This window comes from Haemaphysalis longicornis, unplaced genomic scaffold, assembly GCF_048455015.1.
Source record: "Haemaphysalis longicornis isolate Haplotype H1 unplaced genomic scaffold, Haemaphysalis longicornis Haplotype H1 scaffold_9, whole genome shotgun sequence".
NCBI lineage: Eukaryota > Metazoa > Arthropoda > Arachnida > Ixodida > Ixodidae > Haemaphysalis > Haemaphysalis longicornis.
Genome location: NW_027526460.1, coordinates 140,696,627 through 140,712,278, shown reverse-complemented (window position 1 = coordinate 140,712,278; position 15,652 = coordinate 140,696,627). Strand labels below are relative to the sequence as shown.

The window sequence follows — 15,652 nt, the reverse complement described above, 5'->3', positions numbered from 1 at the left end:
TCGCATAGATAAATTGCACTGATAGCAGTATTTAGATACCATATCCTGAAGGGCTGCCGTGCGCACTCCCGAACTGGCACTACAAAATCTGTATCAGTAAGCGACGAAACAACGAAACGGTACACCACATGGCAGACTAGTTAGTTATACGCTAAAAACAAGCTATTGCCGCTTTTCTGAGCGACAAAAATGTTTATTACTTGCGAGCTTCCGTTGGAATCACACTTTAAAAAATGCGGAAATACGCAAGACAAAGAGAACAACTTGAAAGGACGACTGCCTACTATCACCTGAGCGTTCTTCCCTTTGACCTGTGTAATTTCCCGCTTTTTAAAGCGAAGCTTTCTTGGCCTCGTGGATGGCGACCGTCCACTCCAAAACGCACTGTAAGAAAGCCAACTTTCTCTGGCGATGAGGATGATCGCGAGTGAAGTGAAAGATGGTCCAAAACCGCCACACGGACGAATCGATTTGATTGATTGATTGTAGGGTTTAACGCGCCGACGCAACGCAGGCGATGAGGCGCGCCGTAGTGGAGGGCTCCGGATTAATTTAGACCACCTGGGGATCTTTAACGTGCGGCGAAATCTCGTACACACGGGCGTTTTTGCTTTTCGCCTCCATCAGAAAAGTGGCCGCCGCGGCCGGGAATCGAACCCGCGACCTCGTGCTCAGCAGCACAACGCCTTAGCCACTGAGCCACCGCGGCCCTCACAAGATTGTACTTCGCTTCGAGTCGGTATGCGGCGGATCCTTCGTGTTTCAACCATCTTCGTCGTTACACGAAGGGGCGTTTGAACATGTTCGTTTTAATACGACAACATGCCAACGTCCCCATCCGTCGTTGCGTCTTGGGTTGCGCTGGAATCCGAACACCGTGGTCGACAGTATACAGCTATCTGCACCATACGCTGCTCCCGGTGCAGGCGTACGCATTCCTCGCTACTGTTGCACAAGAGTGAACAGTGTATGGGCAGTTCACTCGGAAAAATAATCATGGCTTTCATACAAGCACGCTTTTTAAGTGCAGAGCACTTTAGGGGCTCGCCTTGTCGTCGTAGCTCGCTCGGTGGACCCGAGTAGAGCCACACCGCGTTCCGTCGTAGCGGCGTAACCCATAGGCTTCGAAAGCCAAGCGGTTTACAAAGTAATAACCGTTCGAACCTCGTGAACCACTGGCGCTTGTCATACATCTCCCCCTTGTTTAGCGCAAAGACAACTGCAGGTACATTTGAGGCAGAATATACGTAATTAACCGGCAGCGCCCGCGTTCATTTATTTGGGAACGCTCGTTGGGTTCGTTTTTACGATAGTAAGCGAAAAAAGTGGTAGTGCAACGCCGGCACGTGTGGGAGAAAAAGCAAGCGCAAAAAGAACAGAACTCCCGCTGGCGCAGTTTCAGGCAGGGGGGCGCGCAAGCACTGTGAACGCGGGAAATATGAAATGCATTGGGTGGCAGCAGTGAGCGGATAACGGCGCTAATCACTGCTCCGCAGTTCCGACAGCTTCCACATTGAGTGTCGGCTTTAATTTTTTTTTATTTACTTACTGTAGCGTCGTTTTTTTTGTTTTTGATTTTTTTTTGTGCGTGTTGTCTACTTTGATGCAAGTCTCTCCTACAAAGTATACCTATCATTGATTGATTGCGTTCAGACTGAATTTGCAATCTGTACATATACAAATAGGCTACATAAACGCTTAGGAAGCCACACGCGCAAACTGACCAAGACAGAAGATGAAACAAGGAGCCAGTCGTATGCCTGCTTCTTGCGCCGGCTTCGTAATTTTGCGCCGAACCAAGTCGCCAACGCTCAGATTTTCCACAAACACCCTATAGGTGTTTCACGAACAATATCCAGTAGTAACGAACGGCTGCGTTGCTCTGTATACGAACGCTGCGCGAGAATATCCTGCACGCCTTAATTTATCATCACCGAAAGACGTGGATCATGCAGGCGGGTGAATTTCTTCACACGCCGACAAGTGACGTCTTATTTGCTGCCTTCGCCACAGCAGGCGGTATATTGCTCCACGTGGCAGGAAAACAGACGCACACGGAAACGACATCCACGGCACCTCGTCTAAAAACGAGGCAGAGAGACTTCTTGCGTAACCTTTCCCGTTATGAAAAGCTTCATTATGTTTGCGCGCGGACGCTGTATACATGCAGAGCGTATCAAGAAGGGTCCCGTCTCGGCACATCGACGATGCACTCGAACAAGTGCTCATGCGGTACGGCCAGATGCGAGGCAGGAATTGTGGTCATATGGCTTCCGCTGTTCCTGGCAGCCTTTTTTACCAACTTAAGGTCCAATATATCGCCACCGAAGACATAATGACATTTCCCTTTAGCTCTTTTAGAGTGTGTGAAAGAAAACTGCTGCTTTTTTTTTCTCCTTTTTTTTTTGCCCATTACAACAGCCATAAAGACAAAATACGACTTTGTTCAGCTTGAAATAAATATCCTTCGGTAATCCACCCCACTCAATTCCAGCCTCGAAAGACGTAATTTTTAACAAAAAAATGCAGTATAAAAAAAACCTCTCATATTTCGCGCTATAGTGACGTATTATGGGCAGAAATGACGCAATATGGGCGAGCATTAAAAGCCATGGTTGTCAGTGCGTAAACTGTACGACCGAATTCAAGTGATACGACCAAACGTAACTAGCGTGCCCATCCCCAGCCATGTTTCTTGGTGGTGGCTTTGGACGGCGGCCGCTGATCGCACAAGCAAGATTCTGTGACGTCATAGAGATGGTGCTAGAAAGTGACATGTGGAGTCGCCACTGCATGCTCTGTTTCCTTTGATGTCTCGATTACCTGTCTGACGTTCCCGATAAGATTGGTATCGTTGTTATTGGGTCGAAGTAGTTTTTTTAACGAAGCGAACTTGTATTTTGGCACCATGGCCGTTTTAATTATTTCATTTGAAAGTTAATTTGCTTAGTGGCTTCTTCGTTTTTGTTCATTATTTTTGCTAGTTCACCGACTGGGCACTTGGTAGTTCTTGTGGCCATTTTTTAAGTCGTTAACTTATACTAGTAACTTTTGAAATATGCTCCCAGCGAAAAATCAAGTGATCAGATGGTGTGCCAGCACGAAAAGTTCAAATAACGTCCATTAAATAGTCACGGACCCCCCACATACCTAAGCGACAACGTGATAAATGTAAAACTCAAATTTATCCTCTGTCGTATTTTTCTTGGATACGTTTACGAAATTGTGGTCCAGAACACTCAAGATTCCAGGTTTTCTTTTAGTCTTGCTCTTTACAAAAAATACGCGCAACAGGGGGAATCCTCGACGAAAACCGGGCCATCTCCACTAACGTGAAACCTGCGGCGAAGCCTGCAGTGTATAAGTGTACTCTTGGCGCCTTCGCGTTTTTGCCAACGGAGACGAAACCGTTGGGGGGTAGACTCTGTAGCTTTGCTGTAAAAGTTTCGTGTCTTTGAAGCATGAAGCGTTCTAGCGCGAGGCGCCGTAAAACGAGTGCCCCGGCGTGTTCTTTTCGTACGCGTTTTTGACCACGGAGACGAAGCGTTCTAGCGCAAGGCGTTGGAAAGCGAGTGTCCCGGTGTTTTAGTGCGGTGACTACATGAAACGACAACGACGACGACATGAGACGCCGAAAGCCCGAGCCGCTAAAGGGCTTAGCCCCTACAAGGTAATGTTCAGCTTGGCCGCAAGACGCATTTATGGTCTCCTGGGGAAGTTTCATTCCCACACCAACGACTACCTTTTTCGCGCGCGAATCCTTGGGCTTTGTTCTGCGGATTATTTTTTTTTTCTTTTTTAACGCCCCTTTGGTTCTCACTGCGGACCTTTCGAAGCCCGCACCACTTTGGAATAAAGTCCTGCATTCTTTGCCATACAGCAGCGTGGAATGACCGATTAGAAAAGCACCGATGCAGGCAGGAGGGTAACCCGAAGCAGCTGTGGAATCACAAGTTCCGCCAGACAAAAAAAGAAAAAGAAAACTACGGCACCGTGCAACGGCAGCGAACGGAAGCGGCGCAAGCAAGCGGAGTCCGTATGTAGAAGCGACCACATCACGAGAACACACCTCCAGTAAGAGAGAAAATCCTCGAGCGTGTACAAAAACCCGCACGCAAGACAAAACACAGCTTTCTTTATTTTCAAAGAACTAGCCATCGGTAACGACGCCTAGCTTGATATCAGACCGGAGGGCCTTTTCTTACGCGCAAAAAGGTCAACGCTGAAAACTCACGCTAGGCCACGTGACACAATAACAGGAACAATAATTACACAAGCAACCACGGACGTCCGTGGGACGTCCAAAATACATCCGAACATCCAAGGCCCAGTTTGGACGGCCACTGTACGTCCATGTTTGGACGTACATTTTGGGACGTACAGTGGACACCCAGAAACGGATGTACAAGTCCGAATGACACCCGCCAACGGACGTAAAAAGTTACTATGAGGCATCAAATATTGGCGTAAATTGGATATAACAGCAAAAACGAAAAAGCTACTGTGCTTTTCAATTAAAAAGATTTTGCACATCAACACCTTGGTTTGTAGGTTACAAGTTTCATCTGCATATTTTTAATATTAAGCCCAATTTTTAAATTTTTTGCAGCACTTCACCAACTGCAGCGATGATCTCTTTGGGGAAGGATATATAAGAATTGAGAACCGCTAACGAAACATGTGAAGCAAGTTCACTGTGTTCATGTATGCCGTCTGCCCGGTAGTGCGTTAGACTTGCGCAGTGTACTGTACTATTCGTTGTATGAACATTAGCTTGTCGTTATGTGATTCTGGAAATTTTTACTGTACATCCAAAATACAGCCAATTCCGGACGTCCGACTGGACGTACGGAAATGTTAAAACTGGACATCCAACGGACGTACATGGTACGTCTATCGGCCCTGAAACGGACGTCATGGGCGTCCGCTTGAGCCGGAACGGACGTACGGCGGACGGCCGACGGACGCCCGGTGGTTGTTTTGAAGTTTTCAGTTTAACGTTCCCGAGGTACGATCGTTCGTATTACAGGTACGTACGTACTACAACCGACGTACGTACTACAATCGTTCATTCATACCTCTGGGCGGTGGCGTTGCTCTACGGCAACCAATCAAACAAATAATTCGCTGTGACGTCATAAGTACCTGGCGACAAGATTGGCAGTGAGTCGCCACCACGAACTATTCTTACACCGTGGTCGCCACTGATTCGTCTGTTTTCCTTAATATCTATCGCTTAGTTGCTGCTAGTTCGCGTTAAAATGAGGATCGTTGCTAATGAGACAGAGCAGGCTGCCGAATAAAGCAAACTTGGATTTTGTCGTCCTGTTCCACTTAGGTCCTGCGGAAATAAAGTTTGTTCTCTCTCTCTCCCCTCAGACAAAAAAAAAAAAAAAGACTGCGGGAATCCGAACGACGCGGCAATCACTGAACAGAGGAAAATAGATTAGAATGCCTTTCGATTCAGCGCCAGCCCGAATTTACGCGGCGCAGTTATGCAAAAGTAACATTCGTGTAGCGGTTTTCAGTACAGCTGCATGCTAAGTTGCATGATGCAAGTAATAACGGTATCGGAAAAATGTGTACAACCACGCACAATGTACAACTCTTACAATGTACAAATGTATTGTACATTGTACAATGTGCAATGTACAAATGTACAACTCTTACAACCACGTTTGGATTCCACAAGCGCAAGTCTTTGTTTCAAGCGAAATTTCACTAACAAATAGAATAAAATATCCGAGGAAGACGTTATTCCTTCGGAAATGCTATCCCAAAACAGCGTCAACCTAGTCTCGCATAAAAAGAAACAACAACACTCACGGCGACCGGAACAAGGGAGTCTGATGCAAGCGGACGTCAAAGCAGCCGACAACAGCCCCGATCGATTCGACTGCACTACGGCACCGCACTGCGCTCGCCGCGCAAGCCAACAAGTGTTCTCCCAACTCCGCAGCTGTATTCCGGGGGAGCCCGAGACTCGTACACTTTTTCCGCGGGAACTTCAACGCGCACAATGACGGACAAACCACCGGACAGCCAGCAAATCACTGCATGCACCGGACGGTGCGCGCGCGCTTGAAACCACGTGCTCTCCCCCATCGTACATCTCCTACTTTTGTTTTTCCCCTCCTTTCAAACGCGCGCGTGTTCCTTCTTCACCCTTCATTTATCTCTTCTTGGAAGCACCACGCGCGCGCACTTTTCCTGTCTCCGCCTGATGACGTCACGGAAAACGCAGCGAACGGAGCAGAAAGATGTGCAGAAAAGCCCCGCCTCGAGACGCGTGCGCGGGGCCGGACGTCTACGGACCTGTAAAGGCTCAACTAAAAATACCGCGTGGCCACTCGCGAGATTAGATGGGCGGGATGATTATGAGGTGTAGGGCAAGGCCACCTCAAATATTGCGGCGGTTGCGTAATGATGCGGCCGCGCGTTCCTCATATCGCGGCCTCTTGCGTATACATCGTCCGATGCCGGCGGCATCGTGCCGTCTCCGCGGCGAAGCCCCTAATTGCGACCTATTGTCTACTTTGTGCCTTCGTCCTGCGTTAAAGGGACAATGAAGGCAAAATACAAGTTTGGTTCATTCATTGAAAGACTGATTTGCCTTCATAACCAGAACACAAGTTTTATCGCAAACTTCAGAATATTAATGGGGATATCATAGAAAGCAGACGAAGCCGTGGCGACTCCTCAACTTTTTTCCGGCGATTTCTCTATGAAGTCATGGAATCTTGTCGGTGTGTTTGGCGGTCGCCGATTTAATTCCCCGCCAAAAGAAAAATGACTGGGCGATTGCAGTGGGTCATCTATTTCCGTTTGATTGCATCATTTAAATGCTAACGTGCGGCTATAATACACTGATAAATCGTGTTTTTTTTTTTTTTGTGCTGGTCCATATTACGCACACTAAACTTTTTTGCACCCTCTCTCGCCGAAAAGGGTGTAAAAATTTGTTTTGACTAAAAATGGGTGTAAGGATAAAGAAAGGTTGTACGTGTGAGCACCCTGAAATGAAGGTGTAAGGCTGCTGAACACCCTAAAATGAGGGTGTGGGTAGCGCAGCTACGCGTGACAATGTGGATCGGCTGAGCCGCAGCCCGACATAAAGACACATTCAACGCGCGCAGGCCACACTCGGAACACAAATTAATTCAGCAAGACAACCAACGAGAGCCAATATATAATTACCCCACAACTACACCTGCTGTTGCTGTTATAGCCAGAAGAGAAAAGTCATCTGATGGAATCGGTGGGATATATTCACAAAAATCAAAGATTTTAGCGCTGATTTTGGAAATATGCATTCTAATTTCAGCATATATACAAGTCAGCCTGCGGATACGAGAAAACATTTTAATCCTGAGACAGACTAGGAAACGTGATGTAGTTATGTTGAATAAGTCACGGAATTTTGTAAAGTAGCAAACATATTCTGCACCCTTTCAACACCCTCCAGGAAAGGTGTTCATTATTACAACATCCTTTTTGCTGCATGGCTGTAAAGCTACAAATTATGGTGTTGTTGGAACACAAGAAAACGGGGGTAAAGAACCTCCTAATTCGGAGGTCTTTTGTACCCTTTTACCGGGGTTGACTTGAACATTTTCTACGACCGGGGAGATGTTTCGTGCCTCACGGTGTTTAAAACAATATGAATTGGTATAATTATGTATTAACACCGCAGCTGGTTAAGCTTGAGCTCGCTCCGGTGGCGTTAGCAAACAAAAATGCCAAGAAAAAAAACCGCACCGCCTGTAAATGATGCACCACCGCAAATGAGGCATTATAACAGTGAAGCCGGCTTTCGCGCGTGTTTGAGTGTGAGGCAGCGTATGTGTATGCGCACCTCTGATTATACGATTTTAAAGGCACTAGCATTTTCGGATACGAAAACACACTTACGCTTTGTACGGGCGACGAGAAAGCCTCCAGCGGCAATCACTGAACTTGAACGTTTGGTCCTTCAGCGCTGGACATACCTGTCTGCTACAACTTTTCTTCATTCTTTCCTTCCTTCTTTTCTTATTTTCCGCTTTTTCACGTGCAGGATAGCAAACTATAGCTCAAGCCAGGAAAACTTTCCTGCCTTCCTTCCACATCCTTCCTTTCATCCTGCCTTCACATCCTTCCTTCACATCCTTCCTTCACATCCTGCCTTCCTTCCACATCCTAAAACACAAAAAATGTCCCAGCTTGCACTAATAGTGCAAGGCTGAAGAAACAGCGGAGCTGGGTGTCGACCTAGCCTGTTTCCTTCAGGACCAGCCGTCAGTGTGGGGGGGACCGACCAGAACGGCCTTGCACAAAATCCGGCTAAGCTTGGCCTCACCCCCCCGCACTTCGCCTAGCCTAGCAAGAACATCGCAAAACCAAAGAAAACTTAGCAAAGCCTAGCAAAACTTAGCAAAGCCGGAAGAAGCTAGGTTGACCCCCAGCTCCGTTGTTTCTTTTGCAGCTCAACACCCTGTTCACACCCTTTCAACACCCCACAGAAAACCGAGGGTGTTGCAGTAAGTCAACACCATTTTTGCAAGACAAAAAGGGTGCAGAGCTACAAGTTAGAGTGTTGGAACCTAAGAAAATTGGTGTAATGACTTCCCAACACCCTTATTTCACCTGTACCACACCTTTTCATGCAATAAGGGTGTAAAAACGTTTAGTGTGCGTTACCGTAGAGCTACATTGAAAGTTTTTCAGTATATTTTGCATTTTTTCGGTTAAAGGGCATCTTTTGCGGCTGCATTGAAACTGAGTGAACTACCAAATGCTAGTTCTTTCAAAATTGTTAAGTCTTCGCGACCACAGATGCGGCGGGCGTCATTGATCTTCGTTCAACGCAAAATGCAATGCCGTATCCGAAGCAAATGGGCGAGTTTAAGACACACAAAATGCTGTGTGCACGGGTGCGCTTGCATTTGAGCCTCGCAAACAGAACACTGGGCCTTCAGCAGCGCAACCGGGATGTACCGAGAATTTCAAGTAAAAAAGAGGAATGTCTCTCGCTTTCTCTGAACAAACCCGCCACACCCAAGCGCACTTCAACGGTGCACACAAAAACGTCAGTTCCCACAGAATGAAAGAAGGGGTGAGTGGTGGGAGGCGGGACGCAAGCGAAACACAAAATGGAAACCTACTGACCAATACATACGTATCCACAAGGGTGGGGGTGAGGGGATATTTCGCTGTACAGCCCGCAATCTCGCACACTGGGACAAGAGGTATCACGAGTAACGATTCGAGAAAAAAGGTAAGTGCGAGAGCATGAAGCGCAGCGCAACTCGAATTTGTGTCGACATGACTTCTTGCCTCAGTTGGTACAACCAAATGAAAGCTGGTGTGTTTGTTTGTTTGTTTGTTTGTTTGTTTGTTTGTTTGTTTGTTTGTTTGTTTGTTTGTTTGTTTGTTTGTTTGTTTGTTTGTTTGTTTGTTTGTTTGTCTAAAACACTTTACAGGTCCTAAGGGCCAGTGAGTAGGGGGGTACATGAAGAGCATAAAAAAGAGCAAGCCATCGTTCAGGGCAAAGCAGGTATACGAAGAACTGAAAACTTCGATACACACAAAGTAAAACAAAAAAAATGAAAAAATTCTCCGTAGGAACACTGCAGGAAATAAACGTAAAAATACTACAGGGTTCAGTACACACAAACTAAATCAATGGATAGATACTATGCTTTCGCGAAAATCGAAAACGCCCGTGTGTTCGAGATTTAGGAGGGCGTTAAGGATCCCCAGGTGGTCAATATTAATCCGGAGCCCTGGGCCACTACGGTGCGCATCATCGCCTGTGTAGCGTCGGCGCGTTAGACCCTATGCAATCATTCAATCGATCAATGGAGATGATATGCTTGAAGCAACATTTGAGGATAGAACACGTAAAAAGAATCAACATATTTGGGGTAAGCACTGAACACGTAACACACAAAGAAAACTGAGTATGAGACAAAAAATAGGTCATGCTTGGGAAACATAGCAAAACAGTCCAAAACCCCTTGCCTACAGAAAGAAACATGACAACGCGCTCGTGCAGGGCATCTTTAATTCAACATTCACGACTATGTTGCGGACTCCCTGGAAAAAAAAAATTGTGGGAGATGGACTCAGCCAGAGAGCCAAAATATTTGCGCAGACAACAGCCCATGATGGCCCCTTGAAGTCCACGCGTAATTCTTGGCATATCGGAAATAGTGACGTAACAAAAAACCACGGTGTCGAACCAGAACCGAAACGGTAATTTCGCCGGAAATGAACCTGAACCGTTATTTCTTGAGCCCGCTGAACTCGAACCGGAATACCTGAACCGAAGAAAGAAGTAACGGTTGCCGGTTCACTACAAAACGGTTCGACCGTCCGTTGTTGATAACGGGAAGTCAATGTCATTTGGGGCTTTTCTATTTCACGCACGATCAACTTCGCAATCCATCGCGTACTAATTCCCCCTTTAGATGAGCCAAAACGCTCTCTTTGTGGTGGCACCATAGAGAATAAATTGTACACCAATATTGAAATGGTATGTTGTTGCTGGTCCCGCAAGCAGGGGGGCAAGGCTGGGAAAAAAAATCGCACTATCGGCGTAGTCTGCCAGACGACTGTAGCACCGACATTGTCCTTCCCTCGTTGAGGCTGTTCAGGGGCAACCAGGCCGCCAGATTGCTGCCAGTGGCGCACCTACAAGGGGGAGAGGGGTGAACCCTCCCCCCGCATCCCAGAGGTCCGTCGACCCAACCACCTCCCTCCTCTTCTACCGAACGGACAACCTAAGTTGACGAGCGAAGTATGTAGTCTCGGAAGCTTCTATTGTTGAACATTCTTAGTTAATTTTTTCGAAGAAGGATATTGTTTTACTGGTATTAAAAAATAAAAAAAGAAGAAAACAGAAGCAGAAAAGAACGAGAAATTTTCTTAGTGAGAAAAAGTGTCCGTGGGCAGGAAATTTCTCAGTGCATTAGAATTTCTGGGAAGTTTAAATTAATCCGGCGCGCCTCATAGCCAACGTTAAACCGCAATTACAATTTTTGTAGGGCCACATTATACCACTTTCTGAACTTTTGGGCGCAACTGCAGTTACGAGATTTAATCATTCGTCGACTTAAAAAAAAAAAAAACTGACGCTGAAATTTCCCACAGGTTGGGACTCAGTATTGCAAAGCTTGCCTTCTGGCCTCAAAGAAAATCTAAAAAGACCAGATCGTATTTACTTTAATTACATTCTAAAGCTCATACAACTGTCTGTTTTTTTTTTCAATTAGCACTGTACGAGCTGAAATAATCCTGCCTCTATCGTTAAATAAAAAAGGTTCCGTTTTCCTATATGTATGTTGCCTGAGTTCACAACATCCTATCAAGGAAAGCGGCAACGTTTTGTGCACAGTTAAAAAAAAACAAATAACAAGGATAACAATGATGTCATGCTGAATAGGCTTCCAGAAATACGGGGTAATTTGACTACTCAGCGCAAATTGTGCCAACGTATACAAACAGATTTCGTTCGCTCGCTGATAGATTGATTTTGAGTAAACTTCCGCACTCAGACGTATTTCAAGTTTCGCCTCTACCTTTGTTCCTCGAAACTGGCTTCGCCGTGTAAAGCATATTGTTTCGTTGGTAGACAGGTGAACAGCCCTTTTTGTATCTGGTATGGTAGCGAGTAATGGTCAACTGTACTGCGAAGTTGTTGTTTTTTCTTTCTTTCTGCATTTTTCCAAAAATAACGGTCACGAGGAGAGTGCACGTTGCGCTTTGCTGGACTTATCAGAAAAGGAGGCATTCAGGAATGATTTAGTTGCATTTCATTCCCACCCTGAACTCCCATCATCCCTTCCTAAGCCTTCCTTTGCATTCTACTTACAAACTCGGGTCCGAGGCTTCGGCGAATGGCAAAATTGCTCCCCGTGTCTTTTTTTTTTTTTTTTTGTTATATGCAAAGGTGTGTCCATTACTATATTGCTCCTGCAGGCGAACTTTATATGTTATGCCGGCTGTTTTGACCTTTTTTTGTGTGAAAAATAACAAAAACTCGACAACTCTTTCATACTCTTCATTTATTTCATTCTTTTATATTTTCGCTTATATATTGCCATATTTTATATTTGTTTTCAAAATTTCAACCCCCCAGACAAAAATTCTGGGTGCGCTAATGGTTGCTGCACTTCGCACCGGCCGAGGCTCGAACCCTAAATGTGCCTACTTGTAGCGCCCCAAAAGTGCTAAAATTTCGGCAGGTTGGAACATATTCGTAAGGATCTAAACAACTCGACGGACGGTACACAGGAAGAGAGAGACACGCACTTGCGCTGACTATAGAAAGCGTATTTTTTATTGGTTGGGAACATCTTCTTCATACAAACGAGGGGAACCCCGTGCAAAAAAACACTAACAAAGAAAGGGAAAAGAGGACGGAGGAATAAGTTTTAAAACACGCAACAGGGGGACAACAGAAAATTCACGTAACAATGGAAAATTTCGAGCGTCATTTTTGAAATTGGAGAGATTGTAAACTTTAGCATTGAGAGATGAGCCCAGCGTTGCGCACTACACGTTCGAGTTCACTGATATTGCCACTAGGGTCTTTCGTACTATAGTCTCTTGTACAGGAAAAGCTGCTTTTCAGAGGTGGATAGAACGTCCTGTTGTGTGTGCCTGCGTGCGTGCGTGCGTGTGATTTACATGGAAGGTTTTAGTAGATTGTTTTGATATAGGGATGCAAGCAGCATTCCCTTTTGGTTGACACGATATACAAGCCTCATATCGAAGGTGCCGCAGCCGACGGTGGACGATATTTCTCGGCTGCGCCTTCTTTATTTTTTTTATTGCAATATTTCAGTACAAAACAAGCACCATCAAACAAAAAACTGCAACGATAAAACTGCTAGTCATCACCTCGCCAGCAGAAAAACGATTAAAATTGTTTGAGGTTGGTCAGTGTTTCCATTGTAGCGGAAGCTGCTCAGCACCACCGCATTCTTTTCTATCCCGTCAGCAGCCGGCCGTAGACAGCGCGCCTACTCGTGGCGCCAGCGCCTCGCCCTCCGTGTAGGGGGAACAACTTGTTGTCGGGGCCTAGCCCTGGCGGCATGCTACGTCTGCTCGCTCGGGGGCCCCCCTTTTCTCTTTCTCTTTTAGAAGAACGCGGGGGTGCCTCCTTCTCTCCCTCGTCGGGGGGAACTCTCTGCACTCGGACGTAAGGAAAATAAACAGTTTGGTCTTGCAACTCCAAACCACCTCCACGTCTCCTTTCTCGCTTCATCCGGCAGCCGACATTCCCGGCTGCTACAAAAATTGGTGACCCGAACGCTTCAACGAACACGCCGCGATGAGCTCCGACGACAACGCTGCTGCCTCCACGCCTGCGGTCATCGCCACAGAACTGAAGCTACCAAATTTTTGGCCGAAAAATCCAAGAGTTTGGTTCAGCCAAGTGGAGGCCCGTTTTCAGCTCCGGCACATCACCTCGCAGTCAACAAAATACCTTCACGTCGTCGCAGCCCTGCCCCCCGAAATCGCCGACGCTATCGACGACATTTTGGTTTCACCCCCCGCGCAAGAAGAATACGACACCCTCAAAAAGACGGTGCTGGACCGCCTCGAGGCGCCTGAAGAAAGCAGATTGCAGCAGCTCTTGTGTCGCGAAGAGCTTGGCGACCAACGACCTTCCCAACTGCTGCACCGTATGCGGCAACTACTCGGTGTGCACGCGCGTCAGGACGGCCAGCTCCCACTTCTTCGTGAACTTTTCCTGCAACGGCTGCCCCAGTCGGTGCGCGTGGTTCTCGCGGGTTCAAATGAGACGTCCCTTGATCGACTAGCGCAACTTGCCGATCGCATCACGGAATACTCAACTCCAACCTTTGCGCCCATAGCTGCTGCAAGAACAAATGAGCAACCAGATCGACTGTCGCGCCTTGAGGAGAAACTGCAACACCTTACCGAGACCATGCAGAAACTTGTGCTATCTGGCGCTCCCCAACAGGACGAGCAACGACGCAACCGATCCCCTTCAAGACACCCAAGCTCTTCCCAGAGAAGCCAGGCACGAGATAGACAGGACGGAGTTTGCTGGTACCACCGTCGTTTCGGCACGGGTGCTATCCGCTGCACTCAACCTTGCTCGTTTCCGGGAAACGCTCCGGCCAGTCGTTAACGGCGGCTTACGACATCGGCCCTCCACCCAGCCGCCTGTTCTTCGTAGTCGACCGCGTAAGCAACTCGCGCCTGCTAGTCGACACGGGAGCCGAAATCTCTATTGTCCCGGCAACCCCCGAGGATCGCCGACGTAGCAAGAACACATCGTCGCTGCAGGCAGTGAACAACACTGCCATCGCTACGTACGGCTTCCGCTCGCTGACAATAGACGTCGGACTCAGGCGCCTGTTTCGCTGGGTCTTCGTGGTGGCGGATGTTAATTTCGCCATACTCGGAGCAGACTTTCTCAGCCACTTCAACCTGGATGTGAGCGTACGTGACCGTTGCCTCAAGGATAACAACACATCCCTCAAAGTACGTGGTTTGGAGTCAAACATCTGCTCATCTGGCATCTGCGCCTTCCAGCCAGTATCAGCCTACCACCACGTCCTGGCCGAATTCCCCTCGCTCACCAAGCCCCGCAACACGGAACAGCCGGTGAAACATAACGTGACTCACCACATCGTCACCACCGGGCCGCCAGTCACCGCCCGGCCACGACGGCTGTCCAGCAAAAGGCTTCAAGCGGCACGCAGGGAGTTCGAGCATATGCTGCAGCTGGGAATTGTTCGCCCTTCGTCTAGCAACCATTCATCGCCGCTACACATGGTGCCTAAGGACGACGATTGGCGCCCGTGTGGTGATTACAGAGCCTTGAACGCATCGACAACGCCGGACCAGTATCCTCTGCCACACATTCACGATTTCAGCGCGCGGCTGGCAGGTACGAAAATATACAGCAAGATCGACCTCGTAGCGGCATACCACCAAATCCCCGTCGAACCGCAGGACATACCAAAAACAGCCATAACAACTCCGTTCGGCCTGTTTGAGTTTGTCCGCATGCCCTACGGCTTGAAAAATGCCGCACAGACCTTTCAAAGGTTCATGGATGAGGTCACCCGGGGTCTTCCTTTCATCTTTGTCTACCTGGATGACATTTTGGTGGCCAGCAGAACGCCTGCGGAGCACGAAGAGCACCTCCGCAAGCTCTTTCAGCGTCTGGATGAGCACGGTCTGGTGTTGAAACCTCAAAAGTGCGTGTTTGGAGTAGAGGCGCTCAACTTCCTCGGCCACCACATCACTGCTGAAGGCATTATGCCATTGGAATCGAGGGTGGAATCCGTCAAGAAGTTTCCAGCTCCAACATCTTTTCGCAAGCTGAGAGAGTTCCTCGGGCTCTTAAACTTCCACCGGCGGTTCATTCCGTCTTGTGCTCGAGTGCTCCAGCCATTGACCGACCTGCTGCGCCGAGACGACCAAAAGGCACCAGAATTTTGTTGGTCTGACGAACACCAGAACGCTTTCCAGAAAGCTAAGGACGAGCTAGCCGCGGCTACCCTCCTCATTCATCCACGGCCTGAAGCTCCCACACGCCTCATGGTGGACGCTTCCTCCACATCGGTCGGAGCAGTGCTGCAGCAACAGGAGGGCGCCCAGTGGAAGCCACTGGGCTTCTTTTCGA

At 47.8% G+C, this 15,652-nt stretch overlaps 1 protein-coding gene across 3 annotated transcripts in view; it reads right to left on the bottom strand.

Moving 5' to 3' along the window:
- Window positions 1–15,652, bottom strand: part of LOC144152601 (NADP-dependent malic enzyme-like) — a 173,418-nt gene that overhangs the window by 101,599 nt on the left and 56,167 nt on the right. The window contains exon 1 of one of the 3 annotated variants that reach the window (XM_077683919.1): window positions 5,827–6,089. The exons of the other annotated variants lie outside the window; for them this stretch is intronic. The gene's annotated coding sequence lies outside the window, so the exon portion shown is untranslated. Of the gene's footprint in view, window positions 1–5,826; window positions 6,090–15,652 lie in introns of those variants that run through there. 3 annotated transcript variants of the gene reach the window in all.